The sequence below is a fragment of the Lontra canadensis genome, unplaced genomic scaffold, assembly GCF_010015895.1.
Source record: "Lontra canadensis isolate GAN:19392208 unplaced genomic scaffold, GSC_riverotter_1.0 scaffold36, whole genome shotgun sequence".
Lineage (NCBI taxonomy): Eukaryota > Metazoa > Chordata > Mammalia > Carnivora > Mustelidae > Lontra > Lontra canadensis.
Genome location: NW_022631030.1, coordinates 3,209,441 through 3,226,457, shown reverse-complemented (window position 1 = coordinate 3,226,457; position 17,017 = coordinate 3,209,441). Strand labels below are relative to the sequence as shown.

Here is a 17,017-nt window from a genome sequence, read left to right as displayed (position 1 = left end):
GGCCAGGGGATATACAAGGTGACACCTTGAAGCACAGAACCAGAGAGCTGGAAGGCACCCGAGTCACTGTCTTCTCCCAGTCCTCCATGTTGTGGGCGAGGAAACGAAATTCCAGAGAGGCAAAGATCACACAGTACATTTGTGTCAGATACAGAACCAATCCAGATCTTTAGTTCCTTGGCTTTGAGACCCTCCCGGAGACCAGCCCAGGGCAGATGCGTGTCTTGGCCCCTCTGTGCCAGGCGTCTCTTTAATTCCGATGCAACTGCGTGAGGAAACATTCTGTTCCCATTGGACAGGTGAGGAAATCTGAGCTCACGGACATGAAGTGGCTGGCTCCTAAGTCATCCTGAGGTTCTGGCAGAGCTGGGATTTGAATCTGGTTCTTCCTGTGAACAGGCTGGATGCAGCCCAAGTGTCTGAAGCCCCATGTCTGTGGTCTGGGGAAGTATGGCTCAGGGCAGACTGTAGTGGTGTCTGAGCAGAAGGGGGACAGATTTAACTGATGGTTGGCCCCATCTCAGCTGCTCAGTGTGGCATGGCCTTGGATTTGTCTCTGAGCAGTAGAGCCCCAAGGCGGGTCTTGAGGCTCTCTAGAGCCAGCATGTCAGCAGCCCTCCCACTGTCTAGGTCAGTGGGCTTTAGAGCTGGAAGTCTGGGGCTGAGTGCAATGCTTCTGATGTCAGGACAGGTGAGTTCGGGGGACAGGCTGCAAAGACCTAGGCAGGTGCTTCCCTTTCAAGGAGGACTCCCCTAGTCAGACAGTGAGAGGCCAGTGGGCCTCCCTGCACTAGCGTTTCCCCAGCCTTCGTTCTTCTCTGTGCCACAGGTTTGAATCTGCTCACTGGGCACTCAGGTGATGAGCACCCCACAACAGTGCTGCTGGGCGGGCCAGGTTGGAGGGGTGATTCCTCCACCCTTCTGACTCAGCTCTGGGCCCTGCTCCCAGGTGGGTCCGGGAGCCTGGGGAGTGGCAGGGGCTGCTGCGGTGCCTGGAAAGAGGCTGTGGGATCTCCAGGTGGAGGCACAGAGGGCCCACACCTCCCAGGAGCCAGGCGGGAACTACTGCTGTGCCCCCCCATTCACCCAGAGGCAGCCTTAGCCCCCCACTCAACCTCCTCCTGTCCCTTGTCTGACCACTCTCTCTCTCTTCCACCTGTCTCTTTAGAGTCCCATCCTGGCATCTGCCACCTCTCCCTTCCTTTTGTTTTCCTCTGGTCTCTTCCTCTCTCTTCCTCTTCCTTCCTCTTCCTTTTCCTCTCATTTCCAGCACATGGGTCAAGGTCAGAGGCAGTTTTGCCGTGAAGCTAATGCAGCCTGAGCTGGGTCATCCCTCTCCGCTGCCCACCCACCCCTGGCTTCTGCCTCCCTTGCATAGCCTGTCTAAGGCGAAGAAAGGTCCCAGTGATTTGTCCACATGGGCATAGGTTATTGGAAATTGTGCAGCAGGTTTTTGGTATGCTTTTTCTGAAAAAGGGCCCCTTGAAAAGCGTCAGGCCTCATAAAACTGGGCTCTCCCTCGGTCAGGAGCATGGGCTCTGGGAGCCTGGAATCCTGTGTCCTCATCCCAGCCACTGACTGGGTGACTGGCCATTTTAGTCCATCCTCCTGAGCAGTGTGTTCCTCCTCTGTAAAGGGCAGATGATGACAATACTGACCTCATGAGGTTGTTACATGGTTTAAATGAGATAGTCTCTGTCTGGCACCTAAAAATAAAAGCTTCATGAATGGAACCATTATCCTTATTTGTTTTGCAAAAATACATTTGTGGAGCTCCTGTGAGGGCCGGCTCTTGTGCTGGGTTCGGAAATGAGAGACATGGGCCGAGCACACCCTCTGGGAGGTGCTACGATGCATCTGTCAGTCATGCTGAGTTACATAGGTGTCCCAGCGGAGGTGGAAAGAAGACTCTTGGGGGTTCAGAGATCCTTTTTCATCATTTACTACCCTCCGCTTTATTTCCTTCCTTCCTTCCTTCCTTCTTTCTTCCTTCATTCCCCTCCACCCCAGGACAGGACATTTTTACTTATATAAATGTCATTTTTAGGAGAGTGTATTAATTGTCAGTTGTTTTGATTGCACACTTGGACTTCATATCAACAACCATCTGCTCCTCCGCCTAACAATTAATTTTCTGTGGTGTTAAAGGCACTGTGGTGGGACGCCTGGGTGGTTCATTTGGTTAAGTGCCTGCCTTCGGCTCAGGTCCTGATCTCAGGGTCCTGGGGTCGAGCCTTGCCTAGGGCACCCTGCACCATGGGGAATCTGCTTCTCCTTCTGCCTCAGTCTTCCCAACTGTTCATGCTCTCTCTTGCTCTCAAATAAGTAAGTAAGTAAGTAAGTAAATAAATAAATAAATAAAATCCGGGGGCGGGGAAAAAAGTCACTGTGGTTAGAACTGTGCTTGGAAAAAATAAATAGCTTGTGTCTTAACCCAGTCTGCCCACGTACTGCATTTCTCCTATGAAAGAAGGAGCTTCTGAGGCCAGCAAGCCGCCTAGATCCTTCCTGCTCAGGGTGTGTCTGTGGCGCTTCCAGCATCCATGTATCTCCTTGAACTTGTTAGAAATGCAAAATCTTAGTACCACCTTTGCCCTGACCGACCTACTGAATCTGAATCAGAATCTGTATTACAGCATCCCTGGGTGATTCGTATGTACCTCAAAGTTTCAGAAATGCTGTTCTAGATCTCTTCCCACACTCAGGAGTGGGTAGAGGCTGTTATTTCTGGAATGAGCTGAATTTAGACTGCAGCTTGCCATAGATGAACCTTTGGAGTTCCTTCCAGCCAGCAGAGCCTCTGGTTCTTTGCTCTGAGCCCAAGTCATTTGAGCTCAGTTTCAGTGATAGACTCTTCTGCTAGGGCCTCTTCTGGGAAGTTCCAAGGAGAAGGACGCAGGCGGCGGGCACGTGCTGGCACCAGCCTCTACCACCCAAGCCAGCAGCTCTGGAATGCGGCATGTGGGGAATGTGGCATGCATCCGTGGGGACAGAAGGGGCGCCTTGGCTCGCTGTGAGCTGTGCAAGTGTAGCTCTCTGTTGATTCGCTGACTTTCTGCAGAGGATTTTCACTGCTAACCAACTCTTCTCCCAAGACATGGTGTAAGCCTCAAAGCCATGGACTTAAAGCTTCATTTATCTGCACTGGAGGGAGACTGGGGATGTTGAAAATGCCTGATTCTGGTGGATCTCTGTCAGGTGGGAGCTGACTTTCCTTTTGTAGCCCTTGCTGGGGTGAATTCCACTCAGGCTGGGAGCAGGGGGTGAGGGCAGACAGGCATATATGACAGAAGGACGGGTCACATTTGCTTCAAAGGACCACAGAAGTGAAAACTTGCTGACACATGGAATGGGTTCCTGCATGGCAGGCTTTTGTGCCTGTGCAAAGAAATGCATTACTTCAGACCTCAAGACCACCCTAGGATGTGGGTGCTGCCGTTACCTCCATTTACAGAGGGGGAAACTGAGGTGCAGAGAGTGCTGGGCCCTAGGTTTGTGTAACCTAGGACACCTGGGCCTTTTCTACTTCCTGGGATGTAGTGCGTCATGCCTGCAGAGCTCTCTAGAGGCCTCAAAAAGCCACTCAGGCCCCCATAGCACCAGAGCTCTGTGTGGGTCTGCCTGGGCCCTGGGGACAATTTCCACATTGCCCGTGTAATTTGAAATTGGTCTCAGAAAAATACCTTGTCATTCGGCCTTCTCCCCTCATCTTAGGCAAAGAATGAATTTCAGGTTATTGCTGAGTCCAGCCTTTCTTTCCATCTTTCTCTAGAAGATTCTCTGTACTCCACCTCGGAGCATCGGGCAGTTAAAAGAAATGGGGAGGGCAGTGGGGATGGGAGACATTGCATTTCATCCTAACTGTCCTATAGATCTGAGACCATGAGCATATAGGACTTGGATGATTTTTTTTTCTTAAGAACCTGACTAGAAATTAAATTGTATAGATGAACATCTTACTACATTTTTATTCTCAGGATCAATATCTTGTACATGGCATAATCACCATGCATGGCTTTAACCTGGACTATGAGGGCTCTGTCGCTTGCCGGCTGTGTCACCTTGGGCACATTCATTCACCTCTCTCTCCCTCGCTTTTCTCATCTATAAAATGGACGACAATAAAAAGACCCACCTTCTACGGCTGTTGTGAGGATCGAGTGACTTAACATTTGGAGAGTGCTTACTGGTATGTGGCACGTGGTAAGTGCCATGGAAATACTCCAGGAAGGTGAACATGAGAATTATTTCAGTTATAGTTAAATGAATCATTACCTTCAGAATGTGTTTTTGGATTACTGTGTGCCACATATTCTGCACATGTCATTCATTCTTTAATGCTTCGTCACCACTGTGTGTTTGTAATTCCCCTTCCAGCCCCACCTTCTGCCAGTTGTGTGCGGGAGGGCAGGATCCTTACCCTTTTGGGTCTCAGTTACCTGTAGGGTAAAAGAGCTGCACAGTCTGCCCCTATGGCTGGGAGCATGGCGGAGGAACGTGGGGGGAGGTTCTGACCTTTCCCAGAGCCCTGTCAAGGTAAAGGGCCAGTTGCTGCTTGCAGATGGGGACTTGGGACAATTTTGAGGCCCCAGATGTCGTCCCTCCACCTGCCGTGGGCAGGGCTGCACTGTCGTGCACCTGAGCTCCTTCTAGGTTCTTAGAGCTGCACTGAGTTTTGTTCACCATGTGCTGGACTCATTCTTTTGCCTCGTTCTGCATCTCACGACCGTTACAGGAGAGGTCCAGCCCCCACATCTCATTTCTGGCACTCTACTTTTACCCCCTTTCCAGGGATGGAATTACACACTGATCCCTAAAGAGACAAAAGCAAGTTCCTGGTGCAATCAGGGGCCTGAACCAGTGGAGAAGGTGAGCCAGAGGCTTAACAGGACAACCCCCGCCCCCGCCCCCGGTTCCCTCTGGTCCAGCTACTTAAGGGGGCCATCCAGAAGTTGTAAATCACAAACTGATCCAACTTTGACTTTCTGCAAAGGTATGCTGGCAGGTGCTTGTTGATGTGATCAGGACAGCTCCCCATTCCCCCAGGGAGCTCACAGGTGACTAGAGCGATAGGCCTCAGAGGTGCAGAGGGCATTGTCACAGAATCTGTGGGTCCAGCAAGGAGGCAGCGAGGGTTATCAGTGTCTTTTCTGGCACTGTTGAGGGAGAACATGCGTGAATTGGTGAGGAAACATCACCCGTGTCTCCGTACAGAGCTTTACGTAACAGTACTTTGTCTTATGTGACCTTCAAAATGACCTTGTGCAGTTGACCCAAGAACGGAGGTTCAGAGAGGCTGACTGACTTGTTCAGGATCCTACGGCTACTGAGTTGTCCACCTGGAAGTGACCAGTCCCCAACCTATTCACATGGTACTTTCTTCTACCCTCCTTTGACAGCAGGGCCGGACAGCTTTCTTCTGGATGGTAGATGTCTCCAACCGGGTGGAACAGCCTCCTCTAGGATTTCATTCTCACCTGAATCCTCAGGCTGTGAGTTTATTTGGAAGTAAGGTCTTCAGAGCTGTAATTGGTTAAGGTTAGGTCATGTTGGAGTAGGATGGGCCCTTCGTCCAACAGGACTGGTGAGAAGAGCCAGAGAGAGACACTCACAGAGGAGGGACGATGTGAAGATTCAGGTGGGGGAACCACGCAAAGACAAGGGGCAGAGACGGCAAGGGGCAGCTGCAAAGCCAAAGAACCCCTGGAGCGACCAGAAAATGGATGAGGCAAGGCAGGATCCTTCCCTGGAGGATTCAGAGCGAGTCTGACCCTGCCAGCGCCCTGATTTCAGACCTCTAGAACTGTGGGACAATAGGTCTCCGCTGTCTAAGCCGCCTAGTTTGTGGGCCTTTGTCACTGTAGCCCCAGGACATGAACGTAGTGGTAGTTCTCCAGGTTTGTCTTTCTCTTCTCTGTGTTCTTCTTCTTTCCTCTGGAGTTGCCCTCTCCTTCGTCCTCCTTGATGGTTAGACACACAGAGCGGTTAAATCCTGGCAGCTCATGGCCTGCATAGATGGAGTTTTGACCCTTGACCTCGATTATATTTATTGTGCCAAACCCCCTTGTTAACTCCTTTTTGGCTCTGGCTTTTTTTCGGAGTCCCTTGTACCACCTCAGCTACACCAACTGTGCCCTGTTCTGTAGTGTGGTGTGATGGTGTCTGGGAGGGAAGGTAGGAGGCGGTGTGGCCATCGTGTATTGGGAACAGGCTTTTTTCTCACAGCCTGGGACTGGTGGTCTCCAGCTGGATGTGTGAGGTCATTGCTAGATCTTGCTCTTGGCCTTCCATTCAGGTCAGAACAACACTACCCAAGGATGGAAGGCTGGATGGAAGCCTGGTGCCCTGGGCTTGTGTCTCAGGGGGATGGAGATGCTGGGTTTTTCTCCTTTTGTGTGAGGATGCCCTCTTGGTTGAGGATCTGATCTTGCTCAGGCTGCCACCTACAGAGAAATATGAGGAGGGAAGTGGCATTTTCTCCACCAGAGCTGTGAGTCAGATTGTTGGAAGATGTTTGAGTCCTCATGTTTGCCTGGTCACTGTTTCTTTCACTGTCCCTGGACAGTCTTTTTTTTGCTGGGACTTCTTACTACCGGTCTTTGTGCCAGGGTGGGCTGGGAGGGAAGGAGGTCGGAGGAGATGGGTGGTGAACTAGAAAGACTGATGGTTCAGTTTGAGTCCCAGCTTAGTGACTTTTTAGTGAAAACAGCCAGAAGTACGTATGGACCCTGTGCCAGGCTTTCTGGGAGGCACCACGCTTTTCTTTCTGTCTGAAGCCCCAGGGCAGTGTCTGCCGCACAGACAGTGCTTCAGCATTGGGTGGGTAAATGTAGCTTAAAACACGGCTCCTGCCGCAGAGCAAGACAGTTCTGGCAGCAGTGCAGGGGAGAGGACCAAGGCAGGGAAGAGGCAGTAGTTCAGGGGAAGGATGGAAAAAGCCTTAATCGATGTGTGGCCCACAGGGCTGGGGAGGATGAAGAAAAGGAAGAGGAATGTTGTCTCTGACTTCCCACTCTGTTTTGTCTGGTGCTCCCTGCCTGCGCGCCGTAACTGCTGCTGTCCTAATAGCCTTGTGGACTCAGTCTCTCTCTGTTCCCACGATGGCTGTGGGAACAGAGCTAACTGGTCCATCACCCCACAGCCTGTACTAGGCAGACTGACCTGGCACGCAAGTAGGTGCAGGTTGCTGGGCAGTGCTGGAGTTCTGCAGATACAGAACCCAAAGGACCCACTGAGGGAGAGCTTGGGGGTGGCTGAGGTTCTCTGTAGGTGGTGGTGTTGATGGCAGGCCATTAACAGATGAGTTCATTGGGTTGACCCCATTGAAAGAGGAAATGCTTTTAGATTGTCTGTGTCCAGGCCTTGCCAAATCCCACAGATGATCATTTATTGATAATGCTGGTGCCTCTCGCTTGACTGAGTGCTTTTGGCCGCGGAGTGATGCTTGGGGAGAGGTGGGTTGGCTCCTTGGGGCTACTCAGGCTCCGTCAGGGTGCCGGGATGCCAAGGCAGTGCTGTTGTGTGCTGGGGGCTCACTTCCACACCTGGGGCCCTGCTCCTCCTCCAAGAAGACTTCATATCTGGCCTGAAAGGCCATCAGTGGGCAGCACTTCATGAATTTCAACATGTAGACATGGTCCTGGGTGCCCTTCATACCATCTCACATGGCCTTCATCCTTTCCCTGCCTGTGACCCTGAACCAAAGTTCTTGAGCCTGATAGTCTCCAGCCCAGACCATCCCTTGACCTCATTCCTGGCTTTGTGTATCTGGTTCTTCAGATGTTTATTGACCATGTACAGGGGGCTGAGGACACACAGATGGATGAAGTGTCTTCCTTGCCTCTGCAGCTCTTTGGTGGGGGGTGGTATGGGGGTTGGGGGTGCCCTGGCCCAGACATCGCACTCTGATCTCCTGGTATGTGTGCACTGAAAGAGCAAACAGAGCCAGAGGTCAGGGCAGCCTCCGCAGAGGAGGTAACATTTGCACTGAGCTTTTGAGGATGAACGGGACTTGCTCAGGTGGAGAAGTAGGGGCCCTAAGGGGGAAAAGAACCCTCACAGCACAGAGAGGAGGCTGAGTGTGTTTGGGGAGCCAGCTCTTAATTCCACAGATATTTACTGAGCACCTGCTCCATGCCAGCCTTGCGCTGGGCCTGGGAGCATAAATAATACATGACCTCGAATAGGAGAAATTTACAAGACATCTTCTTTTGTGGGATCTTTTGGACACAGACCCTATGTACACACTAGGAGTTCCCAAGCTAGGGTTCTTGAGCCCTGGGATTATGCAAGAGGATCCACTGGGATAGGAAAAAAAAAAAAAAAACAAAACCCCAGACCTCTGTTTATGTGTAGTCTTTAAACTTAAAAATTTGAGCTTCTCTAATGTTTACTGTATGTGTTGACCCTGGTGCCTGCACTTAGCCCCTGTGTCACATGTGTTGCCTGTGGCACAGAGGGTCTGAGGGGCTCCATGAAACCGTCAGGGGTGCCTCACATTGTCATTCAGTTTTCGTGCATTGCAACATACTTACACCTGCTTCTGCAGGGGATTTATGGGTGATATTCTCTGGCTTTAACTAGATTGACCCTCACGCAATGGGTAAGGTCTTAGCAAGTGGAAAGACACTTGGGAGCTGGAGAGCGGGTGGGTAAAGCAAGCACAAGCAGATAGCAAGAACATGGCAAGGTGGTTGCTTCCCCCCACTCCTAAAGGGCTCCTCATTATCTTTCCATCTTGAGTTAAAAATGGTAACAATCCGATGGTGGTCAATGGAAGCTGAACAGAAATATTCAAAATTTCCAAGGTAGGGCGCCTTGGTGGCTCAGTGGGTTAAGCCACTGCCTTCGGCTCAGGTCATGATCTCAGGGTCCTGGCATCGAGTCCCGCATCCGGCTCTCTGCTCAGCAGGGAGCCTGCTTCCCTCTCTCTCTCTCTCTCTCTCTGCCTGCCTCTCTGTCTACTTGTGATCTCTCTCTGTCAAATAAATAAATAAAATCTTTAAAAAAAATTACCAAGGTAGTTTTACAACATAGATTCAAATCTGATATCAGTAATATTCTTTCTCTAAAGGTTTATTATTTTTCAGATACACCATATACCAGGTATTTCTGTGTCCTACCATATAACGATAGTGGTACAAGGAAACGTAATATCCACATAAATAAAAATACATATGTTAGGGATGGGTACCAACATTTGTTTGGTTACAGACAGTGACAAAAGAGGTTTGGACATCCTCGCTGCAGGCAGTCAGGAACCAGTGGAAATTTTTAAGCTGGAGGATTATGCTCTGATAATTTTAGAGGCTCCTCCCTGGCAGTCGTGGAGTGAGAGAGTGGGGTACAGAGAATAACAGGACTTCTGCAGAAGTCCAGGTGAGGGGGGATGAGGTCCTGAACCCAGGTTAGGGGATAGGAGAGGAAAGAGCAATTTTACATATGAATTAGACTCAGGGGACTAATACATTTGGAAAACAAGGCAGGGGGAGGATCCAAGGTGAGTCTCCATTCTCTGAGTGGCTGAGCAGATAGGGCTGGCATTTACCATGATGGTGATGGGATGGAAGCAACAGGTGGGTTTGGGGAAGGAGATGAGTCTGAATTTGAGCAGGTTGAGTCAGAGTTGCCAGTGAGAGCCTTGGGTAGAGTCATCCTACCAGATCGGGGTTCTGGAGGTCTTGGGCTGCAGATGTCCCTTCCCCAGGTGCGGCCCCAGTGAGCGAGTGCTCCAAGGAAATGAAATGAGTTACTAAAGGCATCAGTAGTGTCTTCCCTCCAGTCTTGTTGCCTTCCCAGGGATCAGATCCAGACCACTCCCCATATTGCACTTCTGGGAACCACCCAAAATGTGGGTACCCCTTGTTTTCTTCCTCCTCTGAGCCATCTTGGGTTGTGATCAGGCTCCTTACTCACGGGAGTTCAGGCCAAAGTCATTGGGAAAGTCTGATGAGGCCGGGTGTGTTCTTGTTCTCATCTTTGGGTACTAAGATAAGCAAGCGGAGGGCAGGGGTGGCACAGGGTGGGGCGTGATGGGGTGTGGGTGCTGTGCAGATGCCAAGGCAGGGACGGGTGTTGGATCACCAAGGCTCCATGGGGGGCCATGCTCGAGCACAAAAATAGTTCATTCTATCCTGGTCTGGTCATTTCTGAGTTGAAATTCCCATGCTGCCCCAGGTCAGGATGTGCTTCTCTCAGAGTCCATATGGGGCTTGATGTGGAGAAGGCAAGCAGTTGTTATTCAGTGATGCCTCTGAAGGTGGCACCTGGAACCACCAGCGTGCCCCTCTGGCGGGATCCTGGGCTCTTTGTGCACGGTGGTTGAGGGGACAGAGCATGTGATGCTAATTGGAGGCTAGTGGCTATCTACTCCCATTTTAGTATTTTTCTTTAAGGAAAAAGAAGAGAGGTAGAGATGGACCAAAAAAAGAAAAAAAAAAAAGACTTAAGAGAATGGAGTAGGTTTAGAAATAAAGACAGAAAAATGATGCTGAGAGAGAGGAGAGACAGAAAATAGGAGAGAAGCAAGGTTATCTAGAGAATCACCCTCTGGAAGAAACAGAAGAGTAGAATTGAGACCCACAACAGGAAAACAGAGAGTGGGCATGAGGAGGCAGAAGCTCAGGGATGTGGGGGAGGCAGAGGGGGTCAGGGGCGTGAGACCTGCTTGGAGGAAGCATTCCCTCACCTTCCTTCTTCCCCACCCATCTGCCCCATTTCCTGATTGCAGTCGAAGGGGCTGGAGCTGGGCTGCACCAGAGCCCCAGCAAACTTCCTGCCTTTATTCCTGACACCCAGCTGGGCTGCAGAAAAAGGTCAGAGGCAGAGTCAGCTTTGCTGCTGCTGGGGGCAGGGGGCCCTCAAGCAGGGTCTGGAGAGGAGCCAGGCTGACCAGTGGTCCGGGCCCCCCTGAACTGAGGGTGTGCCTGCCTTGATGTTGTAGCTCTGGCTTCTTCTCTTGATTTGCTTTTTGTTGTGATGGAACAGAATTGAAAGCCCACGGGATGGGTGGTTACACAGGACCTTACAATTCAGTGGGGAGGACTGGGCCGTCCTAAACCAAGACCGAGGTGGTGGGTGGGGCAGAAGTGCTTTATCACTGTCAGGCTCTGTGCGTGGTGAGCGGCACACTTGCACACCAGCAGCCAGGCCGTGGGCTGCAGACGCGGGAAACCTCTGCGTAGTTAGGGTTGGTTTTCTGAGGTTAACTCATAATAGGGAGAGAAATAGCATTCCAGAGGCCCAGAGAATAGGGGCCTGACTCTGGCTTAGTTAGTGACACTCATGCATCTGGGCAGAGAAAGCTTCCTCAAAAGGGGGATTCCGGATGTGGAGGGGAGGAGGCAAGCTGCCTAGATCCAGACAAGCCTAGGTCATAGGCCAGGGCCTGGGGCGGAGGGGGCAGGGTGCCAGCAGGTGTCTTGTGGAGAGGTATCCTAGTGGAGGTCTCATGTAGTTCGTGGGGCCTTCTTGGACCGTAGGAGACATTGTCCCTCCCACCCTTCCACTTCTCTTGATCGGAATTGTGTGTTCATTTGGTACTAGTCACTGATTTGGCTTCCATGGGATACTGATGCCAGATAGAAGACAACCTGGGGTAGGCCCTTGCCACGCTGATCTCTGGGATAATTTACTATTAAAAAAATCAATATGTTGGCATAATAATAGCAAGAAATGTCACTTACAGAGTGAGCACTTACCAGACTCTGCTAAATGCTTTATGTGAATGTGTCATCTGATGCTGCCATCAGTCTTGGGAGGTGGGCATTCTTTCCTCCGCTTCATAGATGGGAAGACAGTCCCAGATCTGGGGTTTGCAGCAAGCTGTCAGAAGCCAGAAGCCTGGTCTTGTCACCCTTCTCTTCTTGAGGGATCTGGGGGCGGGATGCTGCTGGGCTCCAAGCCCAGACCCAGTGCAGCCTGAGTCATCTCCCTGAACGTGGGCAGTGTGTATCTGTGACCAAGAAGCCGGTGCAGGGAGTCCCATCTCCGGACACGCATGGCTAGGGCCAGATGCTAGAACCAGTGACTCAGCCAGACTGGCCTCTCTGGGAGGCTCTGCTGGCCTGGGGTCCTCCCCACGGGAGTTGCCCAAACCTGCAGCCAGGATCCTTGTGACAGCAGGACACAGGGCTGGTTTTGCAGCACGAGGTGCTTACTCTGTCCCTTAATCTTGGATCAGTAAGGAAAAATTAAGGGCCAGCATGAGTATATGCCTAGGACTGCAAAGAACAAAGGCAGATAAGCAGAAGAGGTAGTGATGGGAGGGCCAGCGTCTGTCCTCAAGGCTGGCTGAAAAGGGGTTTGGAAGACAGATTGGACCAGCATTCCAGGAGGCCTGGGGCTGGCAGGGAACTAGAGGAAGATAGGGAAGAAGGGGATTGCTAGAGGGTAAAGAAAAGAGGGGTCCCTGGGGTGCCTGGGTGGCTCAATCATTAAGTGTCTGCCTTCGGCTCGGGTCATGATCCCAGGGTCCTGGGATTGAGTCTGCATTGGGCTCCCTGCTCGGCAGGAAGCCTGCTTTTCCCTCTCCCACTCCCCCTGTTTGTATTCCCTCTCTCGCTGTCTCTCTCTCTCTCTGTCAAATAAATAAATGAAATCTTTAAAAAAAGAAAAGAGGGGTCCCTGTAGACTTTGGCTGTGTAGACAGAGGCTCTAGCCAGCTGGTGGTGGCTGCTTTGGTCCCACCTGGGAGGCAGGGGCACACAAGATCCTAAGCTGGGAAGTGGAGTGAAAGAGCCAGCTCTGGGTTTCTACCATGAATCCTTCTCAGCCCACCTGCTCCCTGTCTAGCCTCCATCGGTGGCCAGGGGAGGGAAGCTGGTGATGGCATTGGTTGCAGCCGAACTCTGACTCATGCCTTCTAGAGCCAACAGATCTTATTTTCGTATTTCCCAGGGCTGTCATTGGCACCCAGGGTTCATTGCAAGAGGGCTGTGGGGGAGGTGGGAGAGGGCGTTCACACTCAGAGCACAGAAAGGGCCTGGGACTCCTGTTGCTGGAGGAGTGCCTCAGCCTCCCCTGCACTCCTGCTCACCAGGGCGGTGGGATGAGTTGTCTGGGCTCTGGGTGGAGACTCCGGGCAGACTCCCCCCGGGTAGAGGCACTGAATTGGGGGGGTGGTCTTGGTGGCCTGTGAGGGCTGTCATCACCCCTCCTCCTCGTCTACACAGTTGGGTGTGCTCGTGTGTCTGCAGGGGTGGGGGGGTCTCCAGCACTCCCCAGGCTCCCAGGCTCGAGGTACAGAGATAATATGCTAATCACATTCTCCTTCTGGGCCTGCAGGTTCTTAGCTTGCTGCATGTGGCAAGGATTCTCCTTCCGGGCTCCCTCTCCTATAGGGAGTGTGGGGCGGGGCACTGATCCTTTTATCTAGCAGTGGTTGAGCACCTCACCCAACCTGGGAGCTCCCCACAGCACTCCAAGGTTTCATCTGGACCCAGAGCAAGTGGGGGAACCCAGACTGCTCTTCCAGGCAAAGCAGCGAAGGAATGGAGATACAGAGCTACATCTAGAAGGCCTGCTGAGACTGGGGGGTCCTCATGGACCCCAGTGCATCCAGAGGCCTGTCATGTTGCCTTTCTTGGCAGTGGAGCTCCCAGGACCTATTTTTTTGTATTTTTATCAATGGCAGCAAACATTTGTGCAATGTTTTGCAGTGGGCAAAATTCTTCCATAGGTTTTCTGCTTGAATCCTTAAAGCAGTCCATGAGGTAGGTCAAATAAGGCTGGTCATTGCCCCAAAGGAGGGAGGTGACCCCCTGGTAAGTTCCTGAGCCAAGACCCAAACAGGCCTGAGGGCCCCATGCTGGGAAGACCCAGCTTCTGCAGATAAGGTTGGAGCCTGGTGGGAGGAGCTCCCCCCCCCCCCCCCCCCCGAGAACAGCCTCACCCCAGCTAGGCTAGGGGCTCTGGTGACATGTCTGTTCAATTTGTAACTTGCCCTATTTTGGCCTCTCCTGCTTCCCTAGAGTTACCGGTGAACCCTCAGAAGCCTAGTACTATGCTCGACGGGCAAGGAAGTGGGGGAGATACTCTGAAACCACTGCCTGGCCCCTCTGCAGAAGGCTGCCTCCCACCCCATTTCTGTCCCAAGTGCCCAAGGCTGGGCTCTGGTCAGACCTCAGAGCCATCTCACCTGGAGGGGGGACATACTCAGAGCTCTTGCCCTTGACTCTGCAGCAGACCCAGCCCCGCCCGCTCTCAGCTCCCCAACTCACTTTAGTAGATGCACCTGCATCTAAGTTTCTCAAGGTCTGAGTTTTCTCACATTCTTGCAAGTGGATCTCTGGTTTGGTCCCTATTCTAAACCCTGCTTCTAGGACCCTGCTTCCAAGGCCACCCTGATCCCTGGCACGTGCTTCTCACCTCCCTGTTGGGCGCCCCATCCCAAGGTCCATCATTTCTCCATGGGCCAGACCCCCACAGCTGCCCAGGTCTGTGTTGTCCCCTCCCTGGGTCCCTTTCCCGCCCAGCCCCTTCCTGGCAGGTCTGGGCCTGGGGTGAACACTGAACCCAAGATTGGGCTAGGAGGAGAGAGAGCTGAGTGGAAAGGAGGACAGATGGAGGAAAGGGGGACAGCAGACCACCCTGGGGCTGCAGGAAGCCCTGAAAGGGACCCAGCAGCCGAAGTGAGCCCAGGACGGTGGCCCCTCTGCTTCTGGGGCCCCGCTTTCCTGGCCTCCAGCAGTACGGCCCCTGGAGTAGGGTGCCTGGCGCCAAGGCATTGGTGCCTTACGTATTTTTAAAAAAATAATTACAGGGCGCCTGGGTGGCTCAGTGGGTTAAGCCGCTGCCTTCGGCTCAGGTCATGATCTCAGGGTCCTGGGATCGAGTCCCGCATCGGGCTCTCTGCTCAGCAGGGAGCCTGCTTCCCTCTCTCGCTCTCTGTCTACTTGTGATCTCTCTCTGTCAAATCAATAAATAAAATATAAAAAAAAAATAAAAATAAAAAAAAATAAAAAAAAAAAAATAATTACAAAAGTTCTAATTAGGGAGAACCAGCTCCCAGCTAGGTCCTAGGGTCTCTGGTGTTGAATCCCCCGCCTGTGATGACATTACTCTTGTGGCCAGCTGTCAGATCATAGGCTTGGATCAACTGAAGATAGAATCGTAGTTATTTATTTTTAAAGCGTTCATGTTTAATTCACAAAAATTGCACCATGAAGCAGACCTTACAAGAGATGGCTGGACAAAGGGAAATTGGAGTGACTTCGGGTCTGATTCTCATTTGACTCCTGTCTAGCAGGTTGGCCCCTCCAGTGGACTGTTGGTGTCAGTGCATGTGGCTTTCACAGGAGCAGGTTCCTGCTTGCGTAGGCCTTGCCTTTCAGACAGAGGGGCTTCAGGTGTCCATGCTGGGAGCCCCTGTAAGTCAGGTGGGAGGCCTCAGCCCTGTGCATGGCCGCGGCGAGTGCTCAGCGTGCTTTCCTCTTGTTATCATTCATCATTCTAGTGATAGCGTCCCCTCAGACTGCTGGGAGGGAAGGAGGTAGGGAAGAGGTTGGTGCCAAGCAGATCGTAGAGTGTATGTGTCTATGTGCATATATGTCCATATGTGTATGTGCACGTGTGAGCATGTGTGTGCGTGCGTGAGGCTGGGTGGGGAGGAATAGGGTGGAGAGAGTCAAGATTCTATGCACCTTGGAGGTTGTTGGGGAGTGGTTGGGAGTCAGCTCCCTTGAATGGGCAAGCCAGCTGGGCAGCTACTGCTCTTCCTGGAGGGGTCTGGGCGGCCCCAGATGCTTTGTCTGCTGCTCTTTTGTGGCTCTAGGCATGGGGGCCCTGCAAGCTGGCTGGTCCTGTGCCCCGGGCCTGGGATTTCTTAGGGAGGTGGGTGCTGTAATAGCTTACCCACATCTGGTTTGGAAACCCATGGGAAGGGTGTGCTGTCTGGCTGGCATTCCCAGGCCTCTGTCTCCAGGGGCCTCAGTGTGTTCTGAAGGGAGAGCGCTGGGTAGTTCAACCCGGTCCTCCGGTCCTAGTCATCTGGGTTGATATGCTAGATGCAGGCCGACTCCTGCTCTCTTCTCTCCATTCTGCTCTGAGCTTCTCGTTCCCTTCTCCTCCTCTCCAGGGCTCCCATTCTGGGAGAAGGATCTCCTCTAGGTTCTCAACATGAGTGCAAAAGGTCCCCTTCCTTTCCAAAACCCAAACCTGAGCACCCTTGTTTTCTTTCCATCCGCGGCAGAAGCTGGTTAGTCTAACGCCTGTGTGCGAGGAGGTAGGAGGGAAGAGGAAGGGGCAGTGTTCTTCCAGCTCTGTTGTCACTGCTTAAACGCTCCACCTCCAAGTTCATGTGAAAGAAAACCCTCTCACCTCTGGGACTCGAGCCTTCGGGCAGTACCATCTTTGAGCCCTCCTGTTGTGTTGCTCACTGCTGACCCTGTCACTCTTCTAAGGAAGAGTCTGGCATGTCCTCTAAGTCCAGCCCCCCTGCCTGGATGACAGGAACAGATGCTTCCTTGACCAACATCTTAACTTCCTGTTTCTTGACCACCCTTCTCCCAGGCCCCAGCCCAGCTGCCCACCCTGTTGCCTGTGGCTTGGTGTCCTCTCAGCCTTATAGAACTCAAGCTCCAGCTCTTCCTCCTCCACCCGTGTTCTCCTGTCCTCCCCGCTTCCTGCTGCCTGGCCTTTGTCATGCCTGCTGCTCAGCGTCCTAAAGATCCAGCTCCCAGACCAGCCAGTATATCTCCACCCAGCAGCCCCTTCTTGGCTTTGCCCTCCATCCTCTCCCACCCAGTCCCCAGGGCCAGTGCCCTCAGCACACCTCACTTTTGCCAACACCCTTGTCATTGCTCTTCTGCCACACCTGGCCAGCCAAACACCATCCCTCCAGCTACCCACGCCTGCACCTGGGATGCTGGAAAACTCCTTCAACCTCATGGTTGTGATCCCAGCAGTGGCATTGTCTCCGACCCCCGACTGACCTGTCGTCTCCCCCCGCCCTGCTTCCTGATCCGTGGTCAGTGCTCTCCCTGCGTTCCCTGCCACCCACGTGGTCCTTCACCATTCC

The 17,017-nt window shown here is 52.5% G+C and overlaps 1 protein-coding gene across 1 annotated transcript in view; it reads left to right on the top strand.

The window, feature by feature from the left end:
- Positions 1-17,017, top strand: part of SMIM35 (small integral membrane protein 35) — a 62,399-nt gene that overhangs the window by 9,444 nt on the left and 35,938 nt on the right. The gene's annotated exons all lie outside the window — the stretch shown is intronic.